We start from the raw sequence: 7,689 nt of genomic DNA on the forward strand, positions 1-7,689 counted from the left end.
AGTAGAGCCGGCTCCGGCCCCCAGCGTCTGCCCACGGCGGGGGAGGCGGCGCGGAGGAGCCACCGGGCCGGGAGCGGAGCAGAGGGGAAGGGAGCGGAGGCGGTGCCCGCCCCGAGCCTCCTCTGGGGATCTTTGCTCTCGGCTGACACCGGGTCTCGACAGAAGAAGTGGCCCAGGGAATTGTCTCTCCCAGTCCCCTCACCTGCACGGTGCGGCTCGAAATCTCCACGATGTATTGCGCCTCGACACGACCACAGATGCTAAAGGAAACAATTCCTCATTGTATATCCATCTGCGGTCCTTATGGACACTGCTGTTGGCACTCGGTTTCTGTCGCTGAAATGGCAGCGACGCATCGGTATGAAACCCACTTTAGAGGGCTTGGGTTCGCATGTGTGCCAGTATCCCTTATGATTAAAAGCTTAAATATTTAAAGAGGGACCAGGTAGTTCAGCTTTTCTGTTCAGAGTCTCCATAGCAATGTCTTCAAATTAATATTTTAAGTTCTGCAGAAGGTAGTCGCGTTCCAAGTACAGGCAGGATTGTCAGACTAGAAGAGGAGCTTAGTCACAAAATGTCCCATTATCTCCTCCTGTGTTTTACTTGCATAATAGAAATGCCATGAAAAAGCTGATTCCTATTCCTTCACAAGCCCCAGGTTTGTCTGATTGTTTGCCATTTAAACATATGAACTTAAAATTGCATATGAATGATGCAATCAATATTCACAAGACAGGACTGAAAGGACCTTTTTTAGTACAGCTGCACTTGATTAGATACTAGTAACTAAGTTCAGTTTTGCACCATGAGGACATTGCCAATGTTATTGCTTTGATTTTAGAGAAGATTTTTCTGCCAGAATAGTTTCATCCTGAACTGGTAGGACAATAGATTAATGTGTTCAAGCATGCTTTAGAGATTAAATTTTAACTATTGTTTGGGTACAACTACATTTGGGTACCAGAGCATTTCCTTCCAAGATGTGACTTTCTTTTCCTGTATTTTCATGGGAATTTCTTTTCTAGTATATTTGAAAACTAGATTAGAGCACAACGCAAACATTAAGACAATATGCTAAGCTATATTCTCCTTCCCCCGTATCATTTGAAAGAGCATTTATACATAGAGTCAAAATCTTTGTATCACCTTCCATCCCGAACTTAGGCACCATATTTTCCTTCTAAGTCAACTTTAATTCATCATCCCTCTTGGAATCCTGAAGTATTACTTCAATTTGATGTTGTAAAGTTGTACAGCTTCATGAGTTTTTTTAAAAACTAGAACTTTCAAAATTCCTCTTCTCAGACTAAATGTAAATAAATGATAAGCAACAAAAATGCCTCTGCATGTTGTGCTGCTGTTTGTTGCATTTCCAGGACTAACATGTAAATGAAGCATTTTTCTGTATTTATGAAAACATTTTATTTCCATTATAGCTGTAAGTAATGAATGCCTACTTAAACAGCATATTTTAAAAATTACTATAATGCAAAAGCAAAAGGATCTCGAAATGAGATATGTAGTATGATGTAAAGATCAAGAGACTCTAAAGCCATAAGGGACAGCTGTAGATGTATACAGGCAACTATACCTTTCAGCAGAGTCCACAGAATTTTATATAGTAAAACTTAGAGTTTACCTTGTGGTTAGACAAGAGGATTTCCCTTGGAAATGCATCCAGCTTTCAGTCTGAGGAGTGGGGATCCTGATGACTGCTCACCTAAATAGAGCTCGAAGGTTCATGCAGAAGCTTAAGTCTTGCTTTGATAATTCTGAAAACAGACATGCTTCACTTGAGACCAGGTTAATTCCCACACTGGAGAACTACTCAGTTACTCAGAAAGTAAGGCACCATTTACTGAATATGGAACCACCGAGCTGGGGCCGTTGTGTTTCTATACATCTACCTGTAATAATTTTACAAAGAAATTTTAAATTAATAAAGATTTTCAAATATTACATTCTGATTTGATTTTCAAAGACAAGACTTAAAACCACTCTTAAAATGCAATTTTATATCGCTGCTGATTTGATTTGTAGGTGCATGTTGATCTCCAGTAATGGCTTGGTTGTTCTGCAGGGTCTTGTATTGAAAAGTATTTAATCCTATTCACAATGTAATTTCACAGTATTCACAATGTAAAGTCCTACTTTAGGAAGAAATGGTGGGGTTTGATCTCAAATTAATTTGCTTACCCCTTTCTTGATATGCTCACCACACTGATTTTCAAGGAAAATATGTGAGGTCTGTCTTTATTACCTCCCTAATCTCCCAAAAAATTCCCAGTATTCAGACCTGTGTGCACGGAAATGTAAGAAACAATCATTAAAGTCATGGAACAGATGTCTGAAAGCTGAATAGAAAATAGACACCCAAGTTAAAGGCTGTATACCAAAGTGAAATACCCTTTTAAGAAATCAGATTTGTTCCCATATAGTCAAAGACACAGATCTCCTATTCTGCCATTACTGTTGGAATAGTTAATATTTGCAAGGAAATTAAAATAATATTTAAGCTCTTTTCTAAGATAGGCTGTGCCATTAGCCACACTGAAATTATAAGCAAAATATATCTATTGACTAGAAAAGGCATAGTTTGAAGGCTGTTGTAAGCTGTATCTACGTCAGAGTTTGTCCATGATGTGTGTATGTATCTCTGCTCTCTGCTAGGATGTCAGACCTGTGAGGTCTGTGTAGTGATGTTGATCTCTATGACAGGTGAGAGGATAACCTCCAGAGGATAAATCTTAACATTCATTTAGCATCAAGTATGTACATGGTAGAAGGTAGATAATTTTCTTCAGGTCTTTACAACAAGACCTTCTGTTCTTTTTGAATTTGCTTGTCTCCTCTGAAAATAGAAGGTTTAAATAAATTGTGAATAAGTTACATGGCATTGCACTGACTCAGAATACTTCAGAGAGAATTAACAATCAATAATATTCAAGCCAACAAATGAGTTTTTGCTTGGGATAAAATAAAAATAGTCAGTTGATTCTAAATGTTGATTTCAAGGAAACAACAGACTATCTGAATGGACATTTCTGATTAGATTTGTTAATTATGAAATAAATATAAGCAAAAAAAGATGTAAGAGAATAGCAGTATTTAAAACTTTTTTTACAATATTAAAACATGAATTAGATATAAGAGCTATGTAATATAAGCTTGTTGTTATATCTCAAAAGAATTTTTAAAAGAAGTGCAGTAGAGCATAATACTAAGAAAGCAAGCTCCTCAACTTTATTTAACCATTTATGTTTTCAATAAATAAGTTAAAGAACTCTATATGTCTCTTTATAAAAATCCATAACAAGTCTTTTAGGACCTAGCAAATATAAGAAAGAATGCAAGAGACCTGCAATTTTCTTCATCTTCCTTGAGATGGAGACCAGTCAGGGGATATGAATTCATGGTTGAAGATTTTATGAGAAGATTTGTTCTCTTTTTATTTACTGATCTTAGGCCATCTTTATAAAAAAATATTTTATCTAGACACATGCCTCCATTATTTTTTTAATACCTGTTAAGTGCCCAGAAAATTGACCATCTATTTAGTAAGAAAGTTTTTGCTATTGATTTACAAGAAGCAGAAAATTATTGTATTTGTGAACAAAGAAAGAGTAAGGAAGAAAGAGAGACAGTGTGTTTTTGAATGCTTAATTCATTATGAAATTATAATTTAGAGAGTTCAGTTCTTCAATAACAGAAATCGTATTTTAGTCTAAATGGCAGCAAACTGCATACATCTGAGACTGTGGGATAAGAAACTTAGTTCTCATCCACTATTTCAGTAAAAGTCTTCATTTTCAGAGTACTTTCAAATTTGTACAGAGATATTTTGATGCATGTACATGAAAGAGCCTTTATTATCATCAGTAACAGTAAGGTTCTTAATAAAAATTCTGTTAATTCATAGTCAGAATATATTTTGAGGGAAGCCATTGACCAAATCCAAGTCACGTTGTTTTATTGCATTGTACTGTCTGCATGGCAGGTATTCTCACTAAGGAATGCTTTTGTTGATTTTTACAAATGTAAAACTACAGCTTTGTTACTTGTAGATTGTGCCTTTTCACTGATCTTCTTTCTTTAACAAGGTACTTTTTTTTTTCTGGCTATTATTAATTTAGCCGGGTTTAGAGTTTTTCCCTAATTTTAATTACCTCCCAAAGATATTATAGATATTGTGTAATATAGATACAATTTGAAAAGCTGTATGTGGTTTTGATTTAACATGAAAGCTTTCATAAGTTATGGGAAATCCTCACCCTGTAAAATAAAATCTATGAAGTTGTTCACTGACAGCTATATTAACCTGTCCAATTATGTGTAAAGCCAAATGATTTAAAAAAGCAAGGAAGTGTGAGTGGGAATATGTTGCCAATACAAAACATTTTTATACCTGTCTATATAGCTGATGGGGAGTCACAACATCCACATTATCATCCTGACTGAATTTTATTTGTAGACTTTACACTAAAATGCCTAAAAGCGATGAAGAGAAATATTTAAAAGTGCATTTTTATTCCACTTTGTGTCAAAGACAAGTCTGCAGTTTTTATTAAAAAATGAAACCAATATTATATCTTTTCAAAATGTGTCTGCCATTTTTTAAAAGAAATATTAGCTGTAGATGACAAAGAGATCAAACGAACTTTTTGTAAAAATACTGCATTCTCAGTTAGGTCCTAAAAATATAGAGATTGGAAAAAACACTTTACTGTTGTCATGCAAGTGCAAATATCACATCTAAAGTTGGGTTAAAATGAACTGCGTCTTTTCATAGCATGTAATAATAAAATGTTTATTTTTTATGGTGTAGGTGTGTAAAATTGTTTCTTTGCATTGAAATGCCTACAATGATGTGGCAAATAAGTACATTCCTGTCACTTAGCAACCTTTACTAGTTCAGAAAAAAAAATTTCGGGGGGTATCTTAAATGCTGTTATAAAAGTTTCTGGAATTTAGCAAATTACCAAATCATTCAGAAGTGAGTCATTACCTGAGCTACAGTGATATAATACACTGGATTTGACAGCAAGAACAAAAATAACTAACTTGCATACATGGATAATTTAGGAGGTGAGTTATTAAAAAAATTAGGAAAGAAATCAGAACATGAAACAGCAAACAAACCTGAAATAAATCCAAATACGGTAAATTGCTTTCATTACAGCAAATAGATAGAAAATGAGAGGGATATGAAATCATGACAATGAGCAAATTTTTGTCTTGGAAACTACATAAATTATTAATCAGATCAGATCTGTTGTGAGTCTAGTTTAATTTTGTGCAATCAAATAAAAGGGATGCTGAATTCAGTGCCTGTTCCAGTGTCCAGAAAAATATGCTTTTGATTACATGACAAATAACACATGCAATTCTTTTACAATATATTTAAAATGAGAAAAGAGTACATTACTTGCTTGGGAATGCATTCCATTTTGTCTTTTTTTTCCTCTAATTTCCCTTTATTTTTTTTTCCTTCAGTGACAAACCACAATTTGATAACTTACACACTTGACACTTACATGCATTAAGAAGTGTACACAAATATCTATTTTTTTTGGTCAGTCCTCTATTTTTTCCTGTCCTGTGTCTGTTAGCTTCCCTGCACAGTGTTCTGTAGGAGAGAGAAATCAAAGTATCCTATACTTGTCTGTATAGACAATCAGCAAGTGCCCATTCAAGAGAAAAAAGCATCACTGCAGATCTGGCAACTGCATGATCCTGTTTGTCAGGGATTGTTCTCTGAAGCCATCTGTGGATTTGCTAAGTCCTTATTTCCTTGGACATTTTAACACACACATAAGATACATAAAGGCATATGGGGCTATGTCTTCTTGCCTTTTTCTGGAAATCTTGCCCCTTCTTAACAAATCTTGCTATAGGAGAAGAAGCAGGTGGTATTGTCTGGAGGTGGAGTACAGGGTTATGTTTGAGAGCTGAATTCTTTTGATAATGAAGCCAATAAATTTTCTGAGTGGCTCATTGAAAATGGTTTAAATGTCTCTTGTTGCCTTAGTTGCTGCTGGAATCATAAATTGTTAATGTTTTTTGTTTTGGTTTGGTTTGGTTTTTTCTGTAAAAATCTAGATAATTTTGATAAAATATTTTAAGTGTTCTGTTTGAAGGTGAGGTAACCGACAAACATTTAAAAAATGTATTTTTAAGAACTCATCTCTATGATGCAGTAAGTTCAGATGTGCTGAGTGTAAGCTGATACTTGAATTCTTAAATTCACCATGCAGCAATATGTTTGATCAGTGAATAGTAGGAAATCTTCTTAGGAAAATAAATTGTGACAAACCATGCATAGCTCCAGATTTAAAAGCTGACATTTTCCTCTAGAGTTGCTTAGACTAACAGAGAGTGAAGTTCCTTTGCATTCTCTCATTTGCCAGTTCAACTATGTGTTCTTTGGAGCAGGAAGAAATGTTTCTGGTATCAGTATCCTGTCTTTCAGACATCAACTAACTTTTTGCAAACAAGAAAGCCCTCAAAAAAATCGTTGCCTTCCTGAGTGGAAATTAGAAACTATTGGTTTACTCTAAACTGTAGCGTACAAGCTGCAACTTGTGAGCCTGATGGACTGATTTTGAGAAGCAGACAAGCTGTCTCTTGAACGATATTGCTGAGGAGCAGACAAGAGTTGAAATTGCCGGTGTTTTTTCTGGTGAGCTGAAGTGCTCAGTTCATCATCAAACACTATCTGTTTCTATCACATAAAATAGGATTTTAGATGTAGGGTAGGAAAAAAAAAGGCTACTGGAAGGTGAAGTAGACAACAGTAAATTACAAATAGGAGCAATTTACTGGAGATCTTGCTGGTAATGTAAGTTTTAGTTTGGAATTTTTTACTTTGGGTGAGATTTTTATGGGGGACAGAGGAAGTGAGAACAAGAGGTGGCGAGATGGCAGTAAATGCTGGATTAGAGAAGGGTATTTGTTCATAAGGCAGTAGACATATTTTATTCTAAAACTGTCACTTCAATGTACATCCTGCAAAATTTTGGCAATGCTGAATTTTGGCAATTACTTTGAATAAAATGTTTGGCTTTCAAAGAACACTAAACTCCTAAAGTTCAAAATTGGGAAATGTGAAGTCCTGCATCTGCAGAGTCCACCACTATGGACTGGGGCTCATGACATGGAAAACACCTGTGCAGAAAAGGACCTGAGAGTCCTGGTGGACTTCAAGGTGACCAGAAATCAGCAATGTGCTCCTGCAGCAAAGAAAGCCAGCAACCCCCTGGGCTTCAATAGGCAGAGTGTTGCCAGCAGGTCAAGGAAGGCGATCCTTCTCCTTTAGTTAGCACTGGTGAGACACATCTGGAGTGCTTTTTCCTGTGCTGAGCTGTCACAAGAGGTAGTACGGGAGAGCACAGCAAAGGTATGTCCAGCTCTCTCTCTAGCACAGCAACGAGCTGAGAGTGGTTAAGGAATCAAAGTATCTGTTTTACAAGGGCAGGTAAAGAGAGCTGAGATTGTTTATCATCAAAAAGAGAAGGGTGTGGGAGTATGAGGGTTTTTGTGTGTGCATGTATGTGCATATCTTACTAATGGGTCCTGGTGGGGCAGGACAGACTCTTCCAATTCAATGAAAGGAAAAGAGACAATAGGTACAAATTGAAACTCAGGAAATTCCACTTAATTATAAGAAAAGATATTTCACTTTGACAGTGA

This window comes from Agelaius tricolor, unplaced genomic scaffold (genome assembly GCF_023055355.1).
Source record: "Agelaius tricolor isolate 1412-34295 unplaced genomic scaffold, bAgeTri1.0.p SCAF_3, whole genome shotgun sequence".
NCBI classification, from domain to species: Eukaryota; Metazoa; Chordata; class Aves; order Passeriformes; family Icteridae; genus Agelaius; species Agelaius tricolor.